This window comes from Ranitomeya imitator, chromosome 1 (assembly GCF_032444005.1).
Source record: "Ranitomeya imitator isolate aRanImi1 chromosome 1, aRanImi1.pri, whole genome shotgun sequence".
In the NCBI taxonomy this organism is placed as follows: domain Eukaryota; kingdom Metazoa; phylum Chordata; class Amphibia; order Anura; family Dendrobatidae; genus Ranitomeya; species Ranitomeya imitator.
In genome coordinates, this window is record NC_091282.1 from 1,049,516,699 (window position 1) to 1,049,534,437 (window position 17,739).

The window sequence follows — 17,739 nt, forward strand, 5'->3', positions numbered from 1 at the left end:
CAAGGAGGCTCCTCGTCGGCGGCATTCTGCTACTCCCACACTGAGATAATCCCATTCTCTAAGCCGGCTGTCAAATTGACAGCCGGTTCAGAGAAAGTGCTGCACGTCGAATCCCAAGTGTACAGCGATGCTGCCGATGCTGTCGCTAGTACCCTTCCTTGGCTTGCATTGTGATCCCTTCTCTGACCCTGACCACTGAGGCACTGACCACCACTGGAACCTCCACATCAGTGAAGGGCCAGCAGTGGCTGACGTCACTCTTCACAGACACAGCTGGGCGGCGCGAACGCGGGGTAATGGAGCTGAAGACACCGACCAAAGAATCAGATAATGTTTGAAATTTAAGGGGGCTGGTTGGGGTCGGCTATATGGAGCCTGCAGGATAGGGAGGGAACAGGAAACAGGAACAGGAACACATGGGCTACTTGCACAGTGAACAAGTCTGTATGATCATGTTCACACACCACCAAGAAACTTGAAGACACAAAAGAGAATAGTAAAACCAAAAACACTCAGTTTGAAAAAATGTTGCAGTAATCCGCAAGTGCTAGTAAAAGATGTAAAAAACAGGGTATTTGGTTGATACGTTTTTTGCAAAAAATGTATACTAAGCTGCTCTACCAATCTTCACGGTGACTTGTTCACTGTGCAAGTAGCCCATGTGTTCCTGTTTCCATAATTGTTCTCTTGTGTCTACAAGACTGGGGAGTTCCACCACTCCTCTTGGGCTATCTGCACAAAAGCTGTTCTACCCTGTATGCACACATGGATTTTTTCCTCTCTGAACCCTGTTCACACAGGTTATATACAGATGATCAGGTTTTTAAATACATCAGATAGGGATTGCATACATTAGTTAGGACTGCTCTGATAAGGGTATACCGTGAAGATTGGTAGAGCAGCTTAGTATACATTTTTTGCAAAAAACGTATCAACCAAATACCCTGTTTTTTACATCTTTTACTAGCACTTGCGGATTACTGCAACATTTTTTCAAACTGAGTGTTTTTGGTTTTACTATTCTCTTTTGTGTCTTCAAGTTTCTTGGTGGTGTGTGAACATGATCATACAGACTTGTTCACTGTGCAAGTAGCCCATGTGTTCCTGTTTCCATAATTGTTCTCTTGTGTCTACAAGACTGGGGAGTTCCACCACTCCTCTTGGGCTATCTGCACAAAAGCTGTTCTACCCTGTATGCACACATGGATTTTTTCCTCTCTGAACCCTGTTCACACAGGTTATATACAGATGATCAGGTTTTTAAATACATCAGATAGGGATTGCATACATTAGTTAGGACTGCTCTGATAAGGGTATACCGTGAAGATTGGTAGAGCAGCTTAGTATACATTTTTTGCAAAAAACGTATCAACCAAATACCCTGTTTTTTACATCTTTTACTAGCACTTGCGGATTACTGCAACATTTTTTCAAACTGAGTGTTTTTGGTTTTACTATTCTCTTTTGTGTCTTCAAGTTTCTTGGTGGTGTGTGAACATGATCATACAGACTTGTTCACTGTGCAAGTAGCCCATGTGTTCCTGTTTCCATAATTGTTCTCTTGTGTCTACAAGACTGGGGAGTTCCACCACTCCTCTTGGGCTATCTGCACAAAAGCTGTTCTACCCTGTATGCACACATGGATTTTTTCCTCTCTGAACCCTGTTCACACAGGTTATATACAGATGATCAGGTTTTTAAATACATCAGATAGGGATTGCATACATTAGTTAGGACTGCTCTGATAAGGGTATACCGTGAAGATTGGTAGAGCAGCTTAGTATACATTTTTTGCAAAAAACGTATCAACCAAATACCCTGTTTTTTACATATTTTACTAGCACTTGCGGATTACTGCAACATTTTTTCAAACTGAGTGTTTTTGGTTTTACTATTCTCTTTTGTGTCTTCAAGTTTCTTGGTGGTGTGTGAACATGATCATACAGACTTGTTCACTGTGCAAGTAGCCCATGTGTTCCTGTTTCCATAATTGTTCTCTTGTGTCTACAAGACTGGGGAGTTCCACCACTCCTCTTGGGCTATCTGCACAAAAGCTGTTCTACCCTGTATGCACACATGGATTTTTTCCTCTCTGAACCCTGTTCACACAAGTTATATACAGATGATCAGGTTTTTAAATACATCAGATAGGGATTGCATACATTAGTTAGGACTGCTCTGATAAGGGTATACCGTGAAGATTGGTAGAGCAGCTTAGTATACATTTTTTGCAAAAAACGTATCAACCAAATACCCTGTTTTTTACATCTTTTACTAGCACTTGCGGATTACTGCAACATTTTTTCAAACTGAGTGTTTTTGGTTTTACTATTCTCTTTTGTGTCTTCAAGTTTCTTGGTGGTGTGTGAACATGATCATACAGACTTGTTCACTGTGCAAGTAGCCCATGTGTTCCTGTTTCCATAATTGTTCTCTTGTGTCTACAAGACTGGGGAGTTCCACCACTCCTCTTGGGCTATCTGCACAAAAGCTGTTCTACCCTGTATGCACACATGGATTTTTTCCTCTCTGAACCCTGTTCACACAGGTTATATACAGATGATCAGGTTTTTAAATACATCAGATAGGGATTGCATACATTAGTTAGGACTGCTCTGATAAGGGTATACCGTGAAGATTGGTAGAGCAGCTTAGTATACATTTTTTGCAAAAAACCTATTAACCAAATACCCTGTTTTTTACATCTTTTACTAGCACTTGCGGATTACTGCAACATTTTTTCAAACTGAGTGTTTTTGGTTTTACTATTCTCTTTTGTGTCTTCAAGTTTCTTGGTGGTGTGTGAACATGATCATACAGACTTGTTCACTGTGCAAGTAGCCCATGTGTTCCTGTTTCCATAATTGTTCTCTTGTGTCTACAAGACTGGGGAGTTCCACCACTCCTCTTGGGCTATCTGCACAAAAGCTGTTCTACCCTGTATGCACACATGGATTTTTTCATCTCTGAACCCTGTTCACACAGGTTATATACAGATAATCAGGTTTTTAAATACATCAGATAGGGATTGCATACATTAGTTAGGACTGCTCTGATAAGGGTATACCGTGAAGATTGGTAGAGCAGCTTAGTATACATTTTTTGCAAAAAACGTATCAACCAAATACCCTGTTTTTTACATCTTTTACTAGCACTTGCGGATTACTGCAACATTTTTTCAAACTGAGTGTTTTTGGTTTTACTATTCTCTTTTGTGTCTTCAAGTTTCTTGGTGGTGTGTGAACATGATCATACAGACTTGTTCACTGTGCAAGTAGCCCATGTGTTCCTGTTTCCATAATTGTTCTCTTGTGTCTACAAGACTGGGGAGTTCCACCACTCCTCTTGGGCTATCTGCACAAAAGCTGTTCTACCCTGTATGCACACATGGATTTTTTCCTCTCTGAACCCTGTTCACACAGGTTATATACAGATGATCAGGTTTTTAAATACATCAGATAGGGATTGCATACATTAGTTAGGACTGCTCTGATAAGGGTATACCGTGAAGATTGGTAGAGCAGCTTAGTATACATTTTTTGCAAAAAACGTATCAACCAAATACCCTGTTTTTTACATCTTTTACTAGCACTTGCGGATTACTGCAACATTTTTTCAAACTGAGTGTTTTTGGTTTTACTATTCTCTTTTGTGTCTTCAAGTTTCTTGGTGGTGTGTGAACATGATCATACAGACTTGTTCACTGTGCAAGTAGCCCATGTGTTCCTGTTTCCATAATTGTTCTCTTGTGTCTACAAGACTGGGGAGTTCCACCACTCCTCTTGGGCTATCTGCACAAAAGCTGTTCTACCCTGTATGCACACATGGATTTTTTCCTCTCTGAACCCTGTTCACACAGGTTATATACAGATGATCAGGTTTTTAAATACATCAGATAGGGATTGCATACATTAGTTAGGACTGCTCTGATAAGGGTATACCGTGAAGATTGGTAGAGCAGCTTAGTATACATTTTTTGCAAAAAACGTATCAACCAAATACCCTGTTTTTTACATCTTTTACTAGCACTTGCGGATTACTGCAACATTTTTTCAAACTGAGTGTTTTTGGTTTTACTATTCTCTTTTGTGTCTTCAAGTTTCTTGGTGGTGTGTGAACATGATCATACAGACTTGTTCACTGTGCAAGTAGCCCATGTGTTCCTGTTTCCATAATTGTTCTCTTGTGTCTACAAGACTGGGGAGTTCCACCACTCCTCTTGGGCTATCTGCACAAAAGCTGTTCTACCCTGTATGCACACATGGATTTTTTCCTCTCTGAACCCTGTTCACACAGGTTATATACAGATGATCAGGTTTTTAAATACATCAGATAGGGATTGCATACATTAGTTAGGACTGCTCTGATAAGGGTATACCGTGAAGATTGGTAGAGCAGCTTAGTATACATTTTTTGCAAAAAACGTATCAACCAAATACCCTGTTTTTTACATCTTTTACTAGCACTTGCGGATTACTGCAACATTTTTTCAAACTGAGTGTTTTTGGTTTTACTATTCTCTTTTGTGTCTTCAAGTTTCTTGGTGGTGTGTGAACATGATCATACAGACTTGTTCACTGTGCAAGTAGCCCATGTGTTCCTGTTTCCATAATTGTTCTCTTGTGTCTACAAGACTGGGGAGTTCCACCACTCCTCTTGGGCTATCTGCACAAAAGCTGTTCTACCCTGTATGCACACATGGATTTTTTCCTCTCTGAACCCTGTTCACACAGGTTATATACAGATGATCAGGTTTTTAAATACATCAGATAGGGATTGCATACATTAGTTAGGACTGCTCTGATAAGGGTATACCGTGAAGATTGGTAGAGCAGCTTAGTATACATTTTTTGCAAAAAACGTATCAACCAAATACCCTGTTTTTTACATCTTTTACTAGCACTTGCGGATTACTGCAACATTTTTTCAAACTGAGTGTTTTTGGTTTTACTATTCTCTTTTGTGTCTTCAAGTTTCTTGGTGGTGTGTGAACATGATCATACAGACTTGTTCACTGTGCAAGTAGCCCATGTGTTCCTGTTTCCATAATTGTTCTCTTGTGTCTACAAGACTGGGGAGTTCCACCACTCCTCTTGGGCTATCTGCACAAAAGCTGTTCTACCCTGTATGCACACATGGATTTTTTCCTCTCTGAACCCTGTTCACACAGGTTATATACAGATGATCAGGTTTTTAAATACATCAGATAGGGATTGCATACATTAGTTAGGACTGCTCTGATAAGGGTATACCGTGAAGATTGGTAGAGCAGCTTAGTATACATTTTTTGCAAAAAACGTATCAACCAAATACCCTGTTTTTTACATCTTTTACTAGCACTTGCGGATTACTGCAACATTTTTTCAAACTGAGTGTTTTTGGTTTTACTATTCTCTTTTGTGTCTTCAAGTTTCTTGGTGGTGTGTGAACATGATCATACAGACTTGTTCACTGTGCAAGTAGCCCATGTGTTCCTGTTTCCATAATTGTTCTCTTGTGTCTACAAGACTGGGGAGTTCCACCACTCCTCTTGGGCTATCTGCACAAAAGCTGTTCTACCCTGTATGCACACATGGATTTTTTCCTCTCTGAACCCTGTTCACACAGGTTATATACAGATGATCAGGTTTTTAAATACATCAGATAGGGATTGCATACATTAGTTAGGACTGCTCTGATAAGGGTATACCGTGAAGATTGGTAGAGCAGCTTAGTATACATTTTTTGCAAAAAACGTATCAACCAAATACCCTGTTTTTTACATCTTTTACTAGCACTTGCGGATTACTGCAACATTTTTTCAAACTGAGTGTTTTTGGTTTTACTATTCTCTTTTGTGTCTTCAAGTTTCTTGGTGGTGTGTGAACATGATCATACAGACTTGTTCACTGTGCAAGTAGCCCATGTGTTCCTGTTTCCATAATTGTTCTCTTGTGTCTACAAGACTGGGGAGTTCCACCACTCCTCTTGGGCTATCTGCACAAAAGCTGTTCTACCCTGTATGCACACATGGATTTTTTCCTCTCTGAACCCTGTTCACACAGGTTATATACAGATGATCAGGTTTTTAAATACATCAGATAGGGATTGCATACATTAGTTAGGACTGCTCTGATAAGGGTATACCGTGAAGATTGGTAGAGCAGCTTAGTATACATTTTTTGCAAAAAACGTATCAACCAAATACCCTGTTTTTTACATCTTTTACTAGCACTTGCGGATTACTGCAACATTTTTTCAAACTGAGTGTTTTTGGTTTTACTATTCTCTTTTGTGTCTTCAAGTTTCTTGGTGGTGTGTGAACATGATCATACAGACTTGTTCACTGTGCAAGTAGCCCATGTGTTCCTGTTTCCATAATTGTTCTCTTGTGTCTACAAGACTGGGGAGTTCCACCACTCCTCTTGGGCTATCTGCACAAAAGCTGTTCTACCCTGTATGCACACATGGATTTTTTCCTCTCTGAACCCTGTTCACACAGGTTATATACAGATGATCAGGTTTTTAAATACATCAGATAGGGATTGCATACATTAGTTAGGACTGCTCTGATAAGGGTATACCGTGAAGATTGGTAGAGCAGCTTAGTATACATTTTTTGCAAAAAACGTATCAACCAAATACCCTGTTTTTTACATCTTTTACTAGCACTTGCGGATTACTGCAACATTTTTTCAAACTGAGTGTTTTTGGTTTTACTATTCTCTTTTGTGTCTTCAAGGATAGGGAGGGAGCAGGGGCCAGGGGCAACGGTAGTAAATGGTGTCACTGAGTGTGAGGACTGATGCAAAGCCAGGGGGCTGGATGAAATCTGAGGAACATATGATATCGGGGGATGGGGCAGAAATCAGGACATTATGGGGGCAGATATCTGGACATTATGGGGGCAGATATCTGGGCATTATGGGGGCAGAAATCAGGACAGTATGGGGGCAGAAATCAGGACAGTATGGAGGCAGAAATCAGGGGTTTGGGGGGCGCTAAACTGATCCTTTGCCCCGGGTGCAGGAAAGGCTAGATACACCTCTGCATGTGGGAAGAACACAGCACAGGGAGGAGAGAGACAGCAGACAAAGGGGATAGCACATAGGGTAGACAGGTCAAAGAAGAGAGCACAGACGGGAGAAGTCAGCACATGGGGAAAGAGAGAGTGAATAGATGGGTGAGCATATTGGGGGAGATTCTCAACGCTGCAAAGGCAGCTCTCTTCGTGACATTAACGCCCATCTAATGCGATAGCATCGGGCCTCCATCTAGTGTTACATAATCATACAACACTCAATTATTAAAGACTTTCCTTTTCTAAGGAACTTATTTCCTTTGTTAAAGGTGAACAGGATTAGAAAGCGATGGCTTTCTTCTAGAAACTGTGCCCAAGTTTCTAAATTTACCAACAGGAAAGAAATATATCTTGGTACCATGTTAGCCAGTAGATAGAAAAATATTTAGAATTGAGAGTCCTCAGTGGTTGATACTAGGGTTGAGCGAAACGGGTCGTTCATTTTCAAAAGTCGCCGACTTTTGGCAAAGTCGGGTTTCATGAAACCCGATCCGACCCCTGTGCGGGGTCGGCCATGCGGTACGCGACTTTCGCGCCAAAGTCGCGTTTCAATGACGCGAAAAGCGCCATTTCTCAGCCAATGAAGGTAAACGCAGAGTGTGGGCAGCGTGATGACATAGGTCCTGGTCCCCACCATCTTAGAGAAGGGCATTGCAGTGATTGGCTTGCTGTCCGCGGTGTCACAGGGGCTATAAAGGGGCGTTCCCGCCGACCGCCATGTTACTGCTGCTGATCTGAGCTTAGGGAGAGGTTGCTGCCGCTTCGTCAGAAGCAGGGATAGCGTTAGGCAGGGTCCATTAAGCACCAAACCGCTTGTGCTGTAGCGATTTCCACAGCCCAACACCACCTTCGGTGTGCAGGGACAGTGGAAGCTACATTTTTTTTTTTTCCTCAGCGCTGTAGCTCATTGGGCTGCCCTAGAAGGCTCCCTGATAGCTGCATTGCTGTGTGTACGCCGCTGTGCAAACCAACTGCTTTTTTCAAAGCACAAATCCTCTTGTTCCTTCCTTTCTGCACAGCTATCTTGTTTGTTTGTCCACACTTTTTATTTAATTTGTGCATCAGTCCACTCCTTATTGCTGCCTGCCATACCTGGCTGAGATTACTGCAGGGAGATAGTAATTGAAGGACAGTTCCTTTTTTTTTTTTTTTTTTGTGGGAGATTAAGATTGGCATTTCTGCTAGAGTGCCATCCCTGTCTGTGTCATCTCTCACTCAGTGGGCCATAGAAAGCCTATTTATTTTTTTGCTTGATTTGGGTTCTAAAATCTACCTGAAAAAATCACTACATCAATCAGTGGGAGAAAAATATTGGCCTCAGGGCTTGTGTGCCACTCCTTACTCCTGTGTGTGCCATCTCTCACTCAGTGGGCCATAGAAAGCCTATTTATTGTTTTGCTTGATTTGGGTTCCAAAATCTACCTGAAAAAATCACAACATCAATCAGTGGGAGAAAAATATTGGCCTCAGGGCTTGTGTGCCACTCCTGACTCCTGTGTGTGCCATCTCTCACTCAGTGGGCCATAGAAAGCCTATTAATTTTTTTGCTTGATTTGGGTTCTAAATTCTACCTGAAAAAATCAATAAATCAATCAGTGGGAGATTAATATTGGCCTTTGGGCTTGTGTGCCAGTCCTAAGCGTGCCATCTCTCTCTCTCAGATAGTGGGCCATAGAAAGCCTATTTATTATTTTTTTTATTGGGTTTATAAATTTTCCCTGGAAAAAAAAAAAAAAAGTGGGAGATTAATTTTGGCCTCTGGGCTTGTGTGCCAGTCCTGAGCGTGCCATCTCTCTCACAAATAGTGGGCCATAGAAAGCCTATTTATTTTTTTGGTTGATTTGGGTTCTAAATTCTACCTGAAAAAATCAATAAATCAATCAGTGGGAGATAAATATTGGCCTCTGGGCTTGTGTGCCACTCCTGACTCCTGTGTGCGTCCTCTCTCACTCAGTGGGCCCTACAAAGCCTATTTTTTTTAATTTGTTTTCTAAATTCTCCCTGAAACAATCATTTTATTTTATTTATTTTTTCTAAATTATTCCTGAAAAAATCATTTTTTTTGTATTTTTTTTTTCTAAAGTCTCCCTGAAAAAAAAAAAAAAATCAAATCAGTGGGAGATTAATATTTCCCTTTCTGCTTGTGTGCCAGTCTTGACTCCTGGGTGTGCCATCTCTCTTTCTCTCTCCAATTGTGGGCCATAGAAAGCCTATTTATTTTTTTGCTTGATTTGGGTTCCAAAATCTACCTGAAAAAATCACTAAATCAATCAGTGGGAGATAAATATTGGCCTCTGGGCTTGTGTGCCACTCCTCACTCCTGTGTGCGTCCTCTGTCACTCAGTGGGCCATAGAAAGCCTATTTTTTTTATTTGTTTTCTAAATTCTCCCTGAAACAATCATTTCATTTTATTTGGTTTATAAATTCTTCCTTAAAAAATCATTTTTTTTTATTATTTTTTTTTTCTAAAGTCTCCCTTTTAAAAAAAAGAAAACAAATCAGTGGGAGATAAATATTTACATTTGCGCTTCAGTGACAGTCCTGCGTGTGTGGCATCTCTTTCATTTGTTGCCACCAACAACAGAGTGTGTAACATTGTGCCTGATTTTCGTTGTGGTCTCACCCACCTGTAAAGGGGTAGCTAAATCATACTGAAGTTATAGCTCACCGTGTAAGTTGTGTGACAGCAACAAATACCGTTAGTTTGTTTACATTTTTAAAACAATGAGGAAGTCTGGTGGAAGAGGTCGTGGCCGGGGGCGTTCATTGTCAGCTGGTAATGAGGGTAGTGGTAGTGGTGGAGCATCAGGTGGTCAAGGGAAAAAAAATATTGCACCTAAGTCTGGAGCTGTGGAGCCAGGTTCGTCGTCTGGCTACACAAGGCCTCGAACACTCCCTTTTCTGGGAGTAGGAAAACCGCTTTTAAAGCCGGAGCAGCAAGAGCAAGTTTTGGCTTATCTTGCTGACTCAGCCTCTAGCTCTTTTGCCTCCTCTCGTGAAACTGGTAAAAGTAAAAGCAGCGCGTCGTTAGTGGATGTTCACGGTCAGGGACAAGTCGCTTCCTTGTCCTCTTCAGCAAAAACAACAACAGAGAAGAATGCAGCAGGCGACACAACGGGTTACTCCATGGAGCTCTTTACACATACCGTCCCTGGCTTAGAAAGTGAAGCAGTTAACAGTCCATGCCCATTACAAGTTGAATCTGACATGGAGTGCACTGATGCACAGCCACAGCCAGACTACTATGCTGGTCCTTTGACTCAGACCACAACATTGCCCTCGCAGGGTGCTGATCAAGAATCAGACCCTGATGAGACTATGTTGCCCCATCACGAACGCTATACCACCGACCGACAAGGTGACACAGACGAAGTTGCACACGAGCTACAAGAAGAGGTAATAGATGACCCAGTTCTTGACCCCGATTGGCAGCCATTGGGGGAACAGGGTGCAGGCGGCAGCAGTTCTGAAGCGGAGGAGGAGGGGCCGCAGCAGGCATCAACATCGCAACATGTTCCATCTGCCGGGCCCGTATCTTGCCTAAAACGCGTGGCAAAGTCAAAACCTGTTGGAGGACAGCGTGGCCATCCGGATAAAGCTCAGTCTGCAATGCCTGAAAAGGTATCCGATGCTAGAAAGAGTGCAGTCTGGCATGTTTTTAAACAACATCCAATTGATCAGCGCAAAGTCATCTGTCAAAAATGTTCAACTACCTTAAGCAGAGGGCAGAATCTGAAAAGTCTCAATACAAGTTGCATGCATAGACATTTAACCACCATGCATTTGCAAGCTTGGACTAACTACCAAACGTCCCTTAAGGTTGTAGAACCCTCGGCCAATGAAGCTAGTCATCAACGCAACATCCCTTCCAGCAGTGTAGGGCCACCATTTTCCGCACCACCTGGAGTATCTGTGCAGGTTTCTTTGCCAGGCCAAAGCAGTCAGGGTCAGGGAATCACCAGTTTCGTAGTAGGAAACACTGCATCTAGGGCACCGGCGGCAACAATACCATCTCCCACCGTCTCTCAGTCTGCCATGTCCACCGGCACCCCCGCTAGTTCCACGATCTCCAGCTCTCCAGTCCAGCTCACCCTACATGTAACTATGGTTAGAAAAAGGAAGTACTTAACCTCGCATCCGCGTACACAGGGTTTGACGGCCCACATAGCTAGACTAATCTCGTTAGAGATGATGCCCTACCGGTTAGTTGAAAGCGAAGCTTTCAAAGCCCTGATGGACTACGCTGTACCACGCTACGAGCTACCCAGTCGACACTTTTTTCCAGAAAAGCCATCCCAGCCCTCCACCAGCATGTTAAAGAGCGCATCGTCCATGCACTCAGGCAATCTGTGAGCACAAAGGTGCACCTGACAACAGATGCATGGACCAGTAGGCATGGCCAGGGACGTTACGTGTCCATCACGGCACACTGGGTAAATGTGGTGGATGCAGTGTCCACAGGGGACAGCAAGTTTGGGACAGTTCTGCCTAGCCCACGGTCTAGGAAACAGTTGGCTGTAGCCGTTCGCACCCCCTCCTCCTCCTCCTCCTCGTCCTCCTGCAGAAGCGAGACCTCGTCCATAGACCGCAGTCGCACAACCACTCCATCCGCAGCTGCCACTGTTGCACACCAGGTCTCCCATTATGGGGCAGCTACTGGCAAACGTCAGCAGGCTGTATTGGCTATGAAGTGTTTGGGCGACAACAGACACACCGCTGAAGTTCTGTCCGAGTTCTTGCAGAAAGAAACGCAGTCGTGGCTGGGCACTGTAGATCTTGAGACAGGCAAGGTAGTGAGTGATAACGGAAGGAATTTCATGGCTGCCATCTCCCTTTCCCAACTGAAACACATTCCTTGCCTGGCTCACACCTTAAACCTGGTGGTGCAGTGCTTCCTGAAAAGTTATCCGGGGTTATCCGACCTGCTCCTCAAAGTGCGTGGACTTTGCTCACATATCCGCCGTTCGCCCGTACACTCCAGCCGTATGCAGACCTATCAGCGTTCTTTGAACCTTCCCCAGCATCGCCTAATCATAGACGTTGCAACAAGGTGGAACTCAACACTGCACATGCTTCAGAGACTGTGTGAACAGAGGTGGGCTGTTATGTTTTTGAGGGAGGATACACATACACGGGCAGGCAGTAGGATGGCAGACATGGAGTTGTCAGGTGTGCAGTGGTCGAAGATTCAAGACATGTGTCAAGTCCTTCAGTGTTTTGAGGAATGCACACGGCTGGTTAGTGCAGACAACGCCATAATAAGCATGAGCATCCCCCTAATGCGTCTGCTGATGCAAAGTTTGACGCACATAAAGGATCAGGCGTCTGCAGCTGAGGAAGAGGAAAGCCTTGATGACAGTCAGCCATTGTCTGGCCAGGGCAGTGTACAGGACGAGGTAGCGGGCGAACAGGAGGAGGAGGACGAGGAGGATGATGGGGATGATTATATTTTTAATGAGGAAGCTTTTCCGGGGCCAGTGGAAATTGTTGGCGCGGCAAGGCCGGGTTCTGGTTTTTGGAGGGACACAAGTGACGTGGATTTGCCTGAAACTGCCCCTCAACCAAGCACAACCACAGATTTGAGAACTGGAACTTTGGGCCACATGGCGGATTATGCCTTACGTATCCTCAAAAGGGACACACGCATAACAAAAATGATGAACGATGACGATTACTGGTTGGCCTGCCTCCTTGATCCTCGCTATAAAGGCAAATTGCAAAATATAATGCCACATGAGAACTTGGAACTAATATTAGCAACCAAACAATCAACTCTTGTTGACCGTTTGCTTCTGGCATTCCCTGCACACAGCGCCCGTGATCGTTCTAACACGAGCTGCAGGGGCCAGCAGACCAGAGGTGTTAGAGGGGCAGAAATCAGAAGTGGCGTTGGCCAGAGGGGTTTTCTGACCAGGTTGTGGAGTGATTTTGCTATGACCGCAGACAGGACAGGTACTGCAGCATCAATTCAAAGTGACAGGAGACAACATTTGTCCAGTATGGTTACTAACTATTTTTCATCCCTTATCGACGTTCTCCCTCAACCGTCATTCCCATTTGATTACTGGGCATCAAAATTAGACACCTGGCCAGAATTGGCAGAATATGCATTGCAGGAGCTTGCTTGCCCGGCAGCTAGTGTCCTATCAGAAAGAGTATTCAGTGCTGCAGGTTCAATACTAACAGAAAAAAGGACTCGTCTGGCTACCCAAAATGTAGATGATCTAACCTTCATTAAAATGAACCACAACTGGATTTCGAAATCTTTTGCCCCACCTTGCCCGGCTGACACCTAGCTTTCCTATGTAAAGGTCTTGCCTGTGGACTATTCTGAACGACTTTTCCAATCTCGTAATTTGCAGCACCTGATTGTCCAGCATCCGACATGTTAACACCTCCCTAAATGGCCAAAGTCCCCACACGGGGCCGTGGTATCGCCACTTGGCGCCAGCACCCGTGAGAGTACTGTTTGTCTGAGGAGGTGGGTGTGCCCGCTTTTGGTCGACGGCACTGCCACTAGGTCCCTCATAGTACAATAAAGTGTCTGGCGGTGGTGGTGCGCAACCAACGTCAGACACACCGTTGTAATATGAGGGGCCCTGGGCCTGTACCGCCGGCCACAAGACAGTCCCCCCCCCAGCTCAAACAGTGCTCTACCACTTGCAAAATTTTCTCTCACAGCTCCACCAATGTTTAGTCTATGCGCTGACATCCTTCAATGCCTGGCACTGTCAATACCATTGTATTGACATTTTTCTTATGTTAGGCCTTCGAAGCCTGTCTGCGGTCACTCCTTCCACTAGGCCTCCACTGACCTGTCTACTGCTGCCCGTGTTCCCCTGGAACCAATTTTAAATTGCCTACAGCCCAATTTTTGTTATGTTAGGCCTTCGAAGCCTGTCTGCGGCCCGTTCTTTCCACTACTACTACACTGACCAGGCCACTGCTGCCCGTGTTCCCCTGGAACCAATTTAAAATTGCCGACAGCAAGCCCAATTTATTATGTTAGGGCTTCGAAGCCTGTCTGCGGTCCCTCCTTCCACTAGGCCTCCACTGACCTGTCTACTGCTGCCCGTGTTCCCCTGGAACCAATTTTAAATTGCCTACAGCCCAATTTTTGTTATGTTAGGCCTTCGAAGCCTGTCTGCGGCCCGTTCTTTCCACTACTACTACACTGACCTGGCTACTGCCGCCCGTGTTCCCCTGGAACCAATTTAAAATTGCCGACAGCAAGCCCAATTTATTATGTTAGGCCTTTGAAGCCTGTCTGCGGTCCCTCCTTCCACTAGGCCTCCACTGACCTGTCTACTGCTGCCCGTGTACCCCTTGAACCAACATCAGAAAATATAAAAATAAGTATTTTGCTTATAAAAAAGAAAATACTGGAGAGATATCAAATGTAGACATTTTAACATTAAAAACAAACACATACAACAAAAAACTGGTACAGTACTAAAAATGGCCACCAGCTACAATAACTTTCTCCTGCAAGTAGTTAACTGAAAGTTTTTTTCAATTTAAAACACAGATATGGCATCCACCGAGTGTTGTCCTGTCGCGTCTTCTTTATATTATTGCCAAGAAGATGCAAAACAATGAAAATAATAAAATCATTATTTACCAAAAAAATTGTAAGTCAAAACCACATTGCAAATAAACATTCATTACAAATAAAGAAGCAGGGCGCGTCCGAGGGTGAGTATATACCTAATAAGAATATAATCACCCTCGGACGCGCCCTGCTTCTTTCCGACAGCCTTCCTTCCTAAGAATCAGCCCTTCCGTGGTGTAGAGAGAGGGTGTGTTACACTCCAAGGTGTTCCCCAGGTTGCCTTTCCTGAGCTTCGATCTTCATGCTCTCGTTTAGTAGTTGTCGGAAAGTAGGCTGCATTAGGCCTACAAATTGGGTATGGGGTGGAGAGAGATGGTGTGTTACACTCCAAGGTGTTCCCCAGGTTTCCTTGCCATTGCTTCGGTCTTCAGACTCTCGTTTAGTAGTTGTAGAAAACTACACTGCATTAGGCCTACAAAATGGGTATCGGGTGGAGAGAGATGGTGTGTTACACTCCAAGGTGTTCCCCAGGTTTCCTTGCCATTGCTTCGGTCTTCCGACTCTCGTTTAGTAGTTGTAGAAAACTACACTGCATTAGGCCTACAAAATGGGTATCGGGTGGAGAGAGATGGTGTGTTACACTCCAAGGTGTTCCCCAGGTTTCCTTGCCATTGCTTCGGTCTTCAGACTCTCGTTTAGTAGTTGTAGAAAACTACACTGCATTAGGCCTACAAAATGGGTATCGGGTGGAGAGAGATGGTGTGTTACACTCCAAGGTGTTCCCCAGGTTTCCTTGCCATTGCTTCGGTCTTCAGACTCTCGTTTAGTAGTTGTAGAAAACTACACTGCATTAGGCCTACAAAATGGGTATCGGGTGGAGAGAGATGGTGTGTTACACTCCAAGGTGTTCCCCAGGTTTCCTTGCCATTGCTTCGGTCTTCAGACTCTCGTTTAGTAGTTGTAGAAAACTACACTGCATTAGGCCTACAAAATGGGTATCGGGTGGAGAGAGATGGTGTGTTACACTCCAAGGTGTTCCCCAGGTTTCCTTGCCATTGCTTCGGTCTTCCGACTCTCGTTTAGTAGTTGTAGAAAACTACACTGCATTAGGCCTACAAAATGGGTATCGGGTGGAGAGAGATGGTGTGTTACACTCCAAGGTGTTCCCCAGGTTTCCTTGCCATTGCTTCGGTCTTCCGACTCTCGTTCAGTAGTTGTAGAAAACTACACTGCATTAGGCCTACAAAATGGGTATCGGGTGGAGAGAGATGGTGTGTTACACTCCAAGGTGTTCTCCAGGTTGCCTTTCCAGAGCTTCGATCATAGTAACATAGTAACATAGTTAGTAAGGCCGAAAGAAGACATTTGTCCATCCAGTTCAGCCTATATTCCATTATAATAAATACCCAGATCTACGTCCTTCTACAGAACCTAATAATTGTATGATACAATATTGTTCTGCTCCAGGAAGACATCCAGGCCTCTCTTGAACCCCTCGACTGAGTTCGCCATCACCACCTCCTCAGGCAAGCAATTCCAGATTCTCACTGCCCTAACAGTAAAGAATCCTCTTCTATGTTGGTGGAAAAACCTTCTCTCCTCCAGACGCAAAGAATGCCCCCTTGTGCCCGTCACCTTCCTTGGTATAAACTGATCCTCAGCGAGATATTTGTATTGTCCCCTTATATACTTATACATGGTTATTAGATCGCCCCTCAGTCGTCTTTTTTCTAGACTAAATAATCCTAATTTCGCTAATCTATCTGGGTATTGTAGTTCTCCCATCCCCTTTATTAATTTTGTTGCCCTCCTTTGTACTCTCTCTAGTTCCATTATATCCTTCCTGAGCACCGGTGCCCAAAACTGGACACAGTACTCCATGTGCGGTCTAACTAGGGATTTGTACAGAGGCAGTATAATGCTCTCATCATGTGTATCCAGACCTCTTTTAATGCACCCCATGATCCTGTTTGCCTTGGCAGCTGCTGCCTGGCACTGGCTGCTCCAGGTAAGTTTATCATTAACTAGGATCCCCAAGTCCTTCTCCCTGTCAGATTTACCCAGTGGTTTCCCGTTCAGTGTGTAATGGTGATATTGATTCCCTCTTCCCATGTGTATAACCTTACATTTATCATTGTTAAACCTCATCTGCCACCTTTCAGCCCAAGTTTCCAACTTATCCAGATCCATCTGTAGCAGAATACTATCTTCTCTTGTATTAACTGCTTTACATAGTTTTGTATCATCTGCAAATATCGATATTTTACTGTGTAAACCTTCTACCAGATCATTAATGAATATGTTGAAGAGAACAGGTCCCAATACTGACCCCTGCGGTACCCCACTGGTCACAGCGACCCAGTTAGAGACTATACCATTTATAACCACCCTCTGCTTTCTATCACTAAGCCAGTTACTAACCCATTTACACACATTTTCCCCCAGACCAAGCATTCTCATTTTGTGTACCAACCTCTTGTGCGGCACGGTATCAAACGCTTTGGAAAAATCGAGATATACCACGTCCAATGACTCACCGTGGTCCAGTCTATAGCTTACCTCTTCATAAAAACTGATTAGATTGGTTTGACAGGAGCGATTTCTCATAAACCCATGCTGATATGGAGTTAAACAGTTATTCTCATTGAGATAATCCAGAATAACATCCCTCAGAAACCCTTCAAATATTTTACCAACAATAGAGGTTAGACTTACTGGCCTATAATTTCCAGGTTCACTTTTAGAGCCCTTTTTGAATATTGGCACCACATTTGCTATGCGCCAGTCCTGCGGAACAGACCCTGTCGCTATAGAGTCACTAAAAATAAGAAATAATGGTTTATCTATTACATTACTTAGTTCTCTTAGTACTCGTGGGTGTATGCCATCCGGACCCGGAGATTTATCTATTTTAATCTTATTTAGCCGGTTTCGCACATCTTCTTGGGTTAGATTGGTGACCCTTAATATAGGGTTTTCATTGTTTCTTGGGATTTCACCTAGCATTTCATTTTCCACCGTGAATACCGTGGAGAAGAAGGTGTTTAATATGTTAGCTTTTTCCTCGTCATCTACAACCATTCTTTCCTCACTATTTTTTAAGGGGCCTACATTTTCAGTTTTTAT